Genomic DNA, 11,526 nt, shown 5'->3' with positions numbered 1-11,526 from the left:
CTACATATTACTGTTTCACAAAACCTAAAACTTGCTATGGTCCAGCAGCTTATCTGTTGATCAGTTAGTTCCTGGAATTGTTTATGTCCGTGATCCTTATCAATAACGTTACTACAAATATTTGTGTACTTATGATTAGTTTACATTTATTTTCATTCCTCATCATTAAATGTCTAAAAGTACAGTGCCAGGACAACATGGTAAATGGATGTTTGCCTTCAAATACTGACGTGATGTTTTCCGAAAAGACTGAACCGTTTGTTATCCTCACAGTCAGTGTATGTAAATTGGCCATGTGCCACCCACTGGTGCCACCCACCAGCCCTCACTGGTCCTGCTAGTTGTTGGAATGGGCATGATATGATCTTACATTGTGATTTGAATTTGCGTTGTTGTGGGATGATGTTGAATACATTTTCAGGTTCTTTGTAATCATGAACATATCTTCTATCATAATTTTTTCCAAATATTATACTTGTTTTCTTTTTGGCTGTTTTTCAACTTTTGATTTTTCAGGTTTCTTTATGTATTTTAAGTCTTTGGCTAGACCCCTTCATGAAAAACTTTATCTTGATCTGTGGCTTGACATTTTATTGTCTTAACTGTTTTTCTTACCACAGTAAACTTTAATATTTTAATGAGATCCACTTAATAAGTTTTTCATCGCTTATTATTAATTAACTAATTAGTGGATTTTAAAACTAAACATTTCTTGTCTAATAACTGTTATTCAAATGTTTTATAGTGTCCTTTAAAAAACAATTTATTAATTCTTTTTAATTTTAGTCTGTGATCTACTTTGCTTTAATATTTGCCTTTGGTATGAAATGGTAAATTAGGATCTTCTTATTGCACACAGGGCTAACTCGAGTTTCAGGCACCATTTATTGAAAACACTGTCTTTTCCTACCCAATTTTGACAGTTTTGTCATAAGTTAAGGATATGAATGAGGCTGCATTTGGACTTCAGTCTATTGTAAAACACTGCAAAGAGAAATGAAAAGAATCTGAATGAATGAAGAGATACTTCTTGTTTGTGAATTGTAAAACAGGTTTTGAACCACAAGTTTAAATTTCTATGATTTCAATGCCAATGAAAATTCTAAGCTTCAAAATTATTTTTATTCATTTTCTTTTTATTGAAAATAGATTATTTTCTCACACAGTATTTCCTGATTATCCCCCCCAACACTCCTCACAGTTCCTCTTCATCTTCCCTCCTTTCTGGGTCTATTCCTTTCTGTCACATTAGAAAAGAACAGACTTCTAAGGGATAATAATAAAGTTTGGCAAAATAAAATATAATATAATAAAACAAAAGCTATTATATTGGATTCTGAAAAGACAAATGGAATAAAAAGATCCCAGGTGACAGCACAAGAATCAAAGACCCACTCATTTACACACTTAGGAATCTTATGAAACTAAACTAGCACTAACTAGACTAGTTACTATAACTATACTAGAAAGTATAGTATATACTCTGAAGTCCCGGTGCACACTTCTGCAGACCCTGAATATGCTGCCTTAGTTTTTGTGAGGTCACATGAGCTTTGATCATGTGCATTTAGAAAGTCTTGTTTTCTTTCTTTTTGTTTTTCTTTCTTTCTTTCTTTTTGAGATAGAGTTTCTCTGTGTAGCCCTGGCTGTCCTGGAACTCACTCTGAAGACCAGGCTGGCCTTGAACTCAGACGCCTGCCTCTGCCTCCCAAGTGCGGGATTAAAGGCATGCACCACCACTGCCCGGTAAGTCTTGTTTTCTTGGTGTCCTCCATCCTCTCTGGTTCTTAGAACTTCCTTGGTGTTCTTTGAGCCCTGAGGGGAGGAATTTGATAAAGATATCCTGTTTACGGCTGAGTGTTCTAAGGTCTCTTACTCTACATCATGTCTGGATGAAGGTCTCCATATTTGTTCCCAACTGTAGCAGGTTGAAGCTTCTCTGATGATGGCTGAGGAAAGCACTGATCTTTGAATATAACAGTGTATCATTAGGAGTCATTTTATCATTACATACTTTTTTAAGACCAGCAATATTTGGTTTTAGTCTAAGTCCTTGTGAGACATGGCAAGGCAATGCAAAAGTTCCTCTATCTTGAATTATTGCTGAGGTCATTTAAAGGTTAATTAGAATTTGATTTCCTTGATTTAGAATCATATGGAAAAATTACCCAACTCCTTTGTAGGAACTAAAGGTTAGTACTTCTGTCATATTGCTTGCTTACATGAAAGTCCCTGACTCATTAAGCTGCTGAGAGAGATGCCACGACACAGATTTGCCTACAAAAACAACTTGTTCTGGACATTTAGAGCCATAACTAAAACTCCAACTACTTGGATATGGCCCCAGCTGCCTGAAATAAAGATTTTGCAATTGGCTATAAATTATGTGTGATTGGTCATCACTGGGTTCAGAGGGTTTGTGGGTGGCTTGGTGTTTATGTTTCTTTTTGGTAGCCTCCTGAATATCTTCCTGTGGCAAAGACATTAGAATGTAGGGTCAAAGGCTCTATGTAGACACCAGTCTTACTTTTCCATATTCAATGAGTTGTGTAGGGGTTGTCTTCAGCAAGGAGGTCTTGCTATCAGTTCCTGGAGAATAATTTATTGTCTTGACAACAGTTTGAGTTGTTTGGACATCCTCATGGAATTCCTTTGGCCCATAACTCAACTCAGTATAATCCAATCTTGGTTCCAGAAGCTTCATTTGGTGACAAAAGGTACTCATTTGGGACTTGTTCTCACTCACTATTTGACAATTTCCTTCATATGTCCCCTTCATATGAGCACATAGTTTAGGAAGTTTCTACTGTATTGGGTTTCCACACTACTCCCTAAAGGCCATTAATTTTAACAACCTTTTCCCATATATCTTCCTTTGTCTGTTTCTCCCCTCCCTTTTTCAGACTTGATTCTCCTGTTAGAGTCTGCAAGCACATCCACCTGGAAGTACCTATTCTTCTTATTGTCCCTGTCCAAACAAGATCTATCTGTACCCCTTAGTCCTTTACTGTATCCTTACCCTCTTTGGTTCTATGGATTGTAGCTTGGTTATCATTAATTTAATAGCTAACATCCACTTATAATTGAGTATATTTTATATTTGTCTTTTTAGGCCTGTGATACTTAGGAAGAGTTTTTTCTAGTTCTATCTGTTTGCCTGCATATTTCATGATATAATTTTTTAACATTACATATGTAAGTGCCCCCTATTTTCTTTTTTCATTCTTCTGTTTAGGGACATCTAGGATATTTCCAGTTTTTAATTGTTATGAATCAAGTAGTGATGAACATGGCTGAGCAAGTCTCCTTGTGCTAAAAATAGGCTTGGGTATATACCCAAGAGTGATTTTGCTTTACATTATGCTAATGACTAAGGATGCTGATCATTTCTTTAAGTATTACTCAACTATTTGGATTTCCTTTATTGAGAATTTTCTGGTTAGATCTGTACCTCATTTTTTCTTTTAATCAATTCTTCTCTCATATATTACATCTTGACTTCATTCTACCCTCTGTAACCTCCCTGAACCTCTCTCCCTCCCCCTTTTCCTAGATCCACCCCCACATCCCTTCCTCTTAACCTCAGAAAAGAGCAGACCTTCTGGGAATATCCACCAAATATGGCATAATAAGCTACAATAAGACCAGTCTTATGTTTTCATATCAAGGCTTGATGAGACAATCCTGTAGGAGGAAAAGGGTAGCAAGGGCAGGGAAAATGAGTTAGAGACAGGCCCGCTCCCACTGTTAGGAATCACACAAGAACATGGAGCTATACAACCAAAACATATATGAAGAGGATTATGACCATACAGGCTCCATGACCTCTGTGAGCCTCCTTGAATCTCAGTCAGTTGATTCTGTAGGCCATGTTGTTATGGTATCCTTGTCCCTTCGGAACCTCTAATCCTACTCTCCTTCCTCCACAGGACTCAATAAGCTCCACCTAATATTTGGCTGTGGGACTCTGCATCTGCTCCCATCAGTAGCTGTGTGAAGTCTCTCTGATGATGATTATGTTAAGTTTTGATCCCAGCACATCCTGTAGGCATTACAAACTGTAAGTGGGAGGTTTTATGGCTATGTTGGTGTTCTAATCCTTCTACTTGAGACCTTTCCTGGTTACAGGGAATGGCCAGTTAAGACTCTGTGTTCCTCATTAATAGGAGTCTTTACTAGTGTCACCCTCATAGGTTGCATGGAGTTTTCATTGCACTAGGTTTCTACTTTGCTCCTGAAATGCCTTCCCACAATTCCAGTTGTATTTCAATATTTTCTCCCTTCATTTGCCCCCACCTGATCCCTCCTGTTCCCATCCCAACCAATCCTCAGTCTACTAGCAAAATCTATTCTATTTCCCTTTTCCAGGAAGATCCTTCAGTTTCCCATGGTAGTCAGATAGGCTGCAGCATGTTCTCTCAGTTCTCTTGAATCTTTTGAGAGCTGCTAAGTGTCCAAATATGTGGTCTGTTTTGGAGAATGTGCCATGAGGTTCTGAGAAGGTATATTCTTTACTGTTTGGGTGAAATACTTTGTAGACATCTGTTGGGACCATTTGGTTAATAATATCTGTTAGCACCATTTTTTCTCTGAGTGAGCTGTGCATTGGTGAGAGTGGGGTTTTGAAGTCTCCCACTATCAATGTGTGAGGGTTGATGTGTGATTTAAGCCTTAGTAATGTTTCTTTTACAAATGTGGGTGCCCTTGTTTGGTGCATCAATGTTGAAAACTGAAAGATCATCTTAGTGGATTTTTTTTCTTTGAACTATCTTTCCCCATCTTTTTTTTTATCATTTTAGGTTTGAAGTCTATTTTGTTAGCTAATAGAATAGCTACACCAGTTCACCCTTTTTACTTTGACATAGTGCCTATCTTTGATGTTGATGTGTATTTTGTGTATACAGAAGAATTATTGATTTTGTTTTTGCATCCATTCTGTTATTCTATGACTTTTTTCTAGGGAATTGAGTCCATTGATATTAATAGATACCAATGATTGTTAATTTCTGTCATAGTTGATGTTTTCTGTGTGTGTTTTTTTCTTTTTTGGTTATGCTAATGTAAGTTTATTGCCTGTGTTTTTATGTCTGTATTTAACCTCCTTAGGTTAGAGTGTTTCTTCTATTATTTTCTGTAGGGCTGAATTTGTGGGTAGATGCTGTATGAATTTGACTTTATCATGAAATATTTTGCTTTCTGATATAGTAGTCTGAGTTGGTTATCTGTGGTCTCTGAGAATCTGCAGCTTATCCCACCAGGCCTTTCTAGCTTTTAGTATTTTCATTGAGATGTTTTGTGTAATTCTAATAGGCCTGCCTTTATATGTTGCTTGACCTTTTTCTCTCACAGCTTTTATATTCTTTCTTTGTTCTCTGTGATTAGAATTTTTATTGTTATGTGGTAAGAGGACTTTCATTTTTGGTGCAATCTATTTGGTGTTCTGTAAGCTTCTGGTACTTTATATGCATGTCCTTCTTTGGGTTAGGGAAATTTTCTTTTATGATTATGTCAAAATAATTTTTGAGTTTTGAGCTGGGAATATTTTCCTTTTTCTACTATTCTTATATTCAGTCTATTCATACTATCCTAGATTTTCTGGATGTTTTGTGTCAGGGATTTTTTAGATTTAGCAGTTTTCTTAACCTATATATTGAACTATTGTGTCTTCAATGCTTGAGATTCCCTTTTCCATCTTTTGTATTCTCTTGGTGATTTTTGCATCTGTAGATCTTGTTTACTTACTTAGAATCTCCATTTTCAGAATTCCTCAGTTGTGTTTTCTTTATTGCTTCTCTTTCCATTTTCAGATCTTGAACAGTTTTTTTCCTCTTCAACTTTTTTCCTTGATTTTCTTAACATTTTAAAAATGATTTATTGATTTCCTCCAATTTTCTTTTTCTCAATTTCTTTAAGGGAGTTATTCATTTCCTTTTTAAGGACCACTATCATTTTCATAAAGTTGATTGTAAAGTTGTTTTCTTGTGCTTCAGCTATGTTAGAATATTCAGGGCTTGCTGCAGTGGTATGGCTAGACTCTGGTGATGACATATTGCCCTGCCTATGCAGACTGTGTTCTTACACTGACTTTAGGCATCTGGATTTGAAGTGATTATAGGTCTACGTGCCAAATTTTAGGTTTGTCTTTGTTAGATGGATGTTTTCTTTCTTGGTTTGTGTTTCCTGTTTGGTTTTCTGGTTGGGGTGGCCTATAGTTAAGTAGAGGTTCTTCACCCAAGTTGGGCACTGGACTGCTGATAGCTTGGATGGCCTCTTGTCCAACAGAGAGTTACTGCTCAACTTGGTGGCTAGAGTTCTGGTGATATGTATGGACTGTAATTTGGCCTGAGAGTCCTCTGGGTTTCAGGATGCTGGCTTGGCCTCTGGTGGAGTAGGAGGTTTCTGTCAGAGGTTATTGTGATTAAGGGGGAAGGGGAAGTTGAAGTTATACTAGGCAGTTGCTGGGCAATGGTCCAGTCTCACTTGGAGTTCAGGGCTCTGGTCAGTCTTCTGGTAGGGTAGGAGGCTTTCACTAGAGATGTGGGATAGGATATACAAATTCACATGTTCTTTAATTCTTTTGTTTTTATTTTATTAATCATTTAATTCATTCACATTACAAGTGATATCCCCCTTCCTGGTTACCCTTCCACAAGCCTGCAATCCCATCCTCCTTCTTCCTGTTCCCCTTTGCTTCTATGAAGGAGCTCCTCCACTCACTCATCCACTCCCACCTCACTGATCATCTCCCTACACTGGGTTATCAAGTCTCCACAGGACCAAGGGCCTCCCCTCCCACTGGTGTCAGATAAGGCCATCCTCTGCTACATATGTATCTGGAGCTTTGGATCCCTTAATGTATACTCTTTGGTTAAAGGTTTAGTCTCTGGGAGCTCTGGGTGATCCTGATAGTTGATAATACTCTTCCTATGGGGTTGTAATCCCTTTTAGCTCCTTCAGTCTTTCCCTTAGCTCTTCTATTGGGATCCCTGGGCTGAGTCTGTTGGTTAGATGTGAGTATCTGCATCTGTATTGATCGGGTGCTGGTAGAATCTCTCACAGAACAACCATATCACACACCAATCAGAAAGTGCTTAAAACACTTGAAATCTGATATTTGAGCTCATTAGTATGCATCATGGAATAATAGTATTCAAAAACATTTTGGTGTACTATTCCGAGATGGCTAACCAAATAACATAAAAGCCTGTAGTTTAGAAAGACAAAAATCATCCAAAAAATTGAATTCTTTACTTAAAGTATATTTTAATCAAATATAGATTAATGGCACAGAAGACATAAACTTTAGGCATTAGAGCTTTAAGATAACTAAGGATTATATTTCTGTATTGATTTAAATACTTTGAAATGCTGCACATGAAACATTTTTTGCTAGATCATTGCTGTATTTCCAATGGTAGTTTATATGTAAAATTCCTAAACAGAATTAAGGTAGCTATTTTGTAATATCACAAATACATATCGGTTAGATTTTGTTTTAAATTCATAGGGCAAAAGATTTATTTCTTCATAAAATTACAAAAGATGGCAGTCTCTATGAATAAGAACATTAAGGATTCAATAATTTTTTAAATTGTTTTGTTTATATTAAAAAAGAGGAATATATTGTTAACCCTGTATTCTTCAATTTATCACAGAATGGCATGGATTTTTCAAATAAGCCTTAAATTTGGAAAGTGAGAAAAAAATGAAAAAACAGAAATGCTTAGAAAAATACTTTACAAAAGTAATGATTAACCACCCATATACTACTGACTTGTGACTGAGAACTACAAAACTTACTTGTGGTTTGAGATAGGGTTGGAGGAGAAAAGAAGACAAACATTTCTGAGAATTGTAGTTTGGCTGAGAAATGAAACTGAATGTCTCTGATCAGTCCTGTGACATATTCTGTGCCATGGAGGGATCTGTTAACTGAAGTTTAAAGAAGAAAAGCTAAGTCTTTTAAACAATATCTAATGTTAAACATTAGAGACTCTACAAGGCTGATTGATAAGAATTTCAACTGTAGATAGTTGGAATGATATCCCAAGACCAAATAACCTTGGGATTTCATAGCCCCAAAATTGCCAAATGCTGTTCACCTTTGTGCATGCAACTGTATACCATGGAGTGTGTGAACAGGCCAACAGCTCCCACCAAAGTAAGAATGTATCACACGGCATCTGAGGTTCATACTAGAAATGTTTCTGCTGGGCTGGAACACATCCAGGTTTTCCACCAACATGCTTGAAAGTGCCCTGATTTATGGCTTTTCTTTACATTATTACAGGAATTTCATGAAACTATGGCTTAGGATGACACGGCTTTGTGTTACTGGGTCCTTTATACTTGGTTCTCTAATAAATCATCTCATTCCCTTTGATGTGAGACTCTTTGGTGTTGTGTGAATGCTCTTTCTCTGTTTTTGACCAAATCTTTAGCTATGTCAGTAACATGCTTTACTAAGGTCACTCTGTGTATTGGTAGTGTGGTCTCATTGAGATGAAATCTCAAGTATACCAAATGAATCCTGCTATTTTTTTTTGTCTCAGAGTACAGAAAGAAAGAGAATATAAGGACTAACTCAAAACATCATGGAGTGAAAATAAAAAATAAAAACTTCATCCAAAAACCAGATAAGGATAAAGGGATGTTCCTCTTTGCTGTCTCTAAGTTCACTGGAATTAATTGGTAAGAATGCATAGGAAAAATAATGAATACTTATTAGAATTCAAAAATAAATTAATTAAACATGAAAAATTCACAAAAATACAATTACCATCTGGATTACCATCTGGTGTACTATGAAAAAGGAAAGATTGAGGGATGAAACAATATTTTGAGTTCTCAAATTATTTTCAAGTGAATGATGGTTCCAAAAATAGACTCTACAATTTGAATGAATTTAGGTAAGAGACAGAATCTGGTAAAGGAAGTTACCTTCCTCAGTCTTCTTTTTTAGAATAATAACAGAAATGTATGGTGCAGATAGAAGGCAATTATGTTCTATTTGGTAGTGGGATCTGAAGATAAGAGGGGAATCCTAGAGAGATCTCCTCCCTTTGTATCAAACTGCTCAGCATGCCAAAGAAATATATTTGTTAAATATCATTATCTGAAACCCTAAATTTGAAGACAGATTCTGTCAAAAGGAAACCTTCAGAGGTTCAAACTCAGTCTTCAAATATCATAGTGGTTTCTTCTGATTTCTCCTATTGTTTGACAGGTTTGATCTTCAAATTCAATTCTGTGCTGTGGAGAAGAAAAATCAGTTTTGAACACTTGTACAAGGCAAACACTGAGATTAACTCATGACAACTAATTTTATCCCCATGACAGTTACTCATGTAGATAATACTACCACAAGCACAGTCATCTGGTACTTGTCTGTGTCATGTCATCTGGTGCTTGTCTGTGTCTTGTCCTTCTCACATTAAATGCTAAAGTATAGTGAATGTATAAAGAAGTTTAAAATTTTACTCTATTTTCTCAGCATCTAATTATCTTAATCTACATGAAGTTAACTCAGTCAAATGAAAAAGTTCACACACATTTATTAAAGTACATGACCACAGAGAGGTCTCAGAGAAGATAAAGATATTCAAATTTTGTGGAGATAAGCAAAGGGATGGGAGACTGAACTACTAGAGGAAGCAGGGTGGTACAGGCTCTGGCATGATGGGGGAGGTGATGTACTGTTAATAATGCTCATCATCTTTTATTTTTTCCTAATAATTGGAGTTAGCCACTCCACATGAGATCATAGCTGTACGTTCACACTAATCAAAATAGGAAATATAAAACTGAATGTTAAGGGTACAAGGAGAGGGCATATAGTCAACCCAGTTTTCAGTAGATACAATTTTTATTGGTTAAATGGTTTGTTTCCTTCATCTAATACCTTTACTTCATTAGGTAGCCCCTGCTGACGGTGTTTCTACTTCTTTTTCTTTTCTTTTCTTTTCTTTTCTTTTCTTTTGTTTTCTTTTTCTTTTTCTTTTTCTTTTTGGAATATATCTTCTTTACTAGTAAAAATGCCCTGCTTACAAATGCATGGTAATACCATATGCATTTCTCAAAAGCATCTATTCAGAGGGAATTGACTTAACGATGTGTTTCATTTAATTTTTGTTTTTCACAGTTCTTCTAGATTCTCTCCTCCTCCCTACCCAACAAATTTTAAGATTTTTATCAAAACAAAAATTAATAAAATCTCAATACAACAATGAAAAAAGAAAAAAACCATAATGCCTAAAAAGATAGAAAAAATAAACAAACCATTTGGTTAAACTACCAAACTAACCAAATAAAAGCACACAAAACGTCTACTCATGAACATGAGACCTGCTTTGGAGGGATTGATATACCTAGTGTCATTACATTAGAGAAAACATATTTTTCCTTTTTCAGCAGGTATAAATGATAGTTCTGTCTTTATCCTTTACCCATGACTAAGTTTGCATTCATTCATTCATTCATTCATTCATTTGAAATATATAACAAAATGAAAATAGAATAAAATGAAACAAAAGATCAACTAGTTAAAAACAAAGAGAACAATACAAAGAATCAACAAAATTAAGAGCTGGTTCTTTGACAAAACCAAGAAGATAGATAAACCCTTAGCCAAACTAACTAAAGAACACAGAGACACTATCTAAATTAACAAAATTAGAAATGAAAAGGGAGACATCTTTTGGCTAGGGCAAAAACCTAGCTGGTCTGCTCCCATGAATTTACTATATCCTGAGCCATCCTAGAGGAACCACTGCACTCAGAGTAGCCAGTAAGTACCCTCTCTCAGTACCCAACACCCCAGACCTACAACTGAGAGCCTGAGGTGCCCAGGACCCATCAGCCACACAAACCCAGCCCCTCCGGAATACCACTCCCCTTCCTCTCCTCACTGGGTCCTTTTGACAGGGGCAGACACCTAGCTCGTCTGCTTCAGTGAAGACACCATATCCTGAACCATCCTAGAGGAACCACTGCACTCAGAGCAGTGGTTCTTCTACCCAGGAACTCAGGATCACAGGATCACAAAGACATCTGGACTCTGAGGAGGTCTGATACAAACAAGATAACAGGAAAGACAGGCTCTAGTCAGAGACAGTGAGTGCAGGTAGCACGAGAGTTAACCAGATGACAAAATGCAAGCACAAGAACATAAGCAACAGAAACCAAAGTTACTTGGCATCATCAGAACCCAGTTCTCCCACCATAGCAAGCCCTGGACACCCAATCACACCAGAAAAGCAGGATTCAGAATTAAAATCACTTCTCATGATGATGATAGAGGATTTTAAGAAGGACATAAATAATTCCCTTAAAGAAGTACAGAAGAACACAGGTAAACAGGTAGAAGCAGGCTCTTAAAGAGGAAACACAAAATTCCGTTAAAGAATTATAAGAAAACACAACCAAACAGGTGAAGGAATTAAACAAAACCATTCAGGATCTAAAAATGAAAATAGAAACAATAAAGAAATCTCAAAGGGAGACTACTATGGAGATAGAAAACCTAGG

General features: G+C 36.4%; 1 long non-coding RNA gene across 1 annotated transcript; it reads left to right on the top strand.

The window, feature by feature from the left end:
- Positions 1-3,745: 3,745 nt before the first annotated feature.
- Positions 3,746-9,333, top strand: LOC114633868. Its single transcript, XR_003713253.1, has 3 exons — positions 3,746-4,060; positions 8,553-8,691; positions 9,227-9,333. It is a non-coding gene; the product is annotated as an uncharacterized LOC114633868 (long non-coding RNA).
- The last annotated feature ends 2,193 nt before the right edge of the window (positions 9,334-11,526 follow it).

Source organism: Grammomys surdaster, unplaced genomic scaffold (genome assembly GCF_004785775.1).
Source record: "Grammomys surdaster isolate TR1022 unplaced genomic scaffold, NIH_TR_1.0 754, whole genome shotgun sequence".
In the NCBI taxonomy this organism is placed as follows: Eukaryota; Metazoa; Chordata; class Mammalia; order Rodentia; family Muridae; genus Grammomys; species Grammomys surdaster.
The sequence above is the reverse complement of the archived record's forward strand: the minus strand, read 5'-3'. Positions and strand labels throughout refer to the sequence as shown.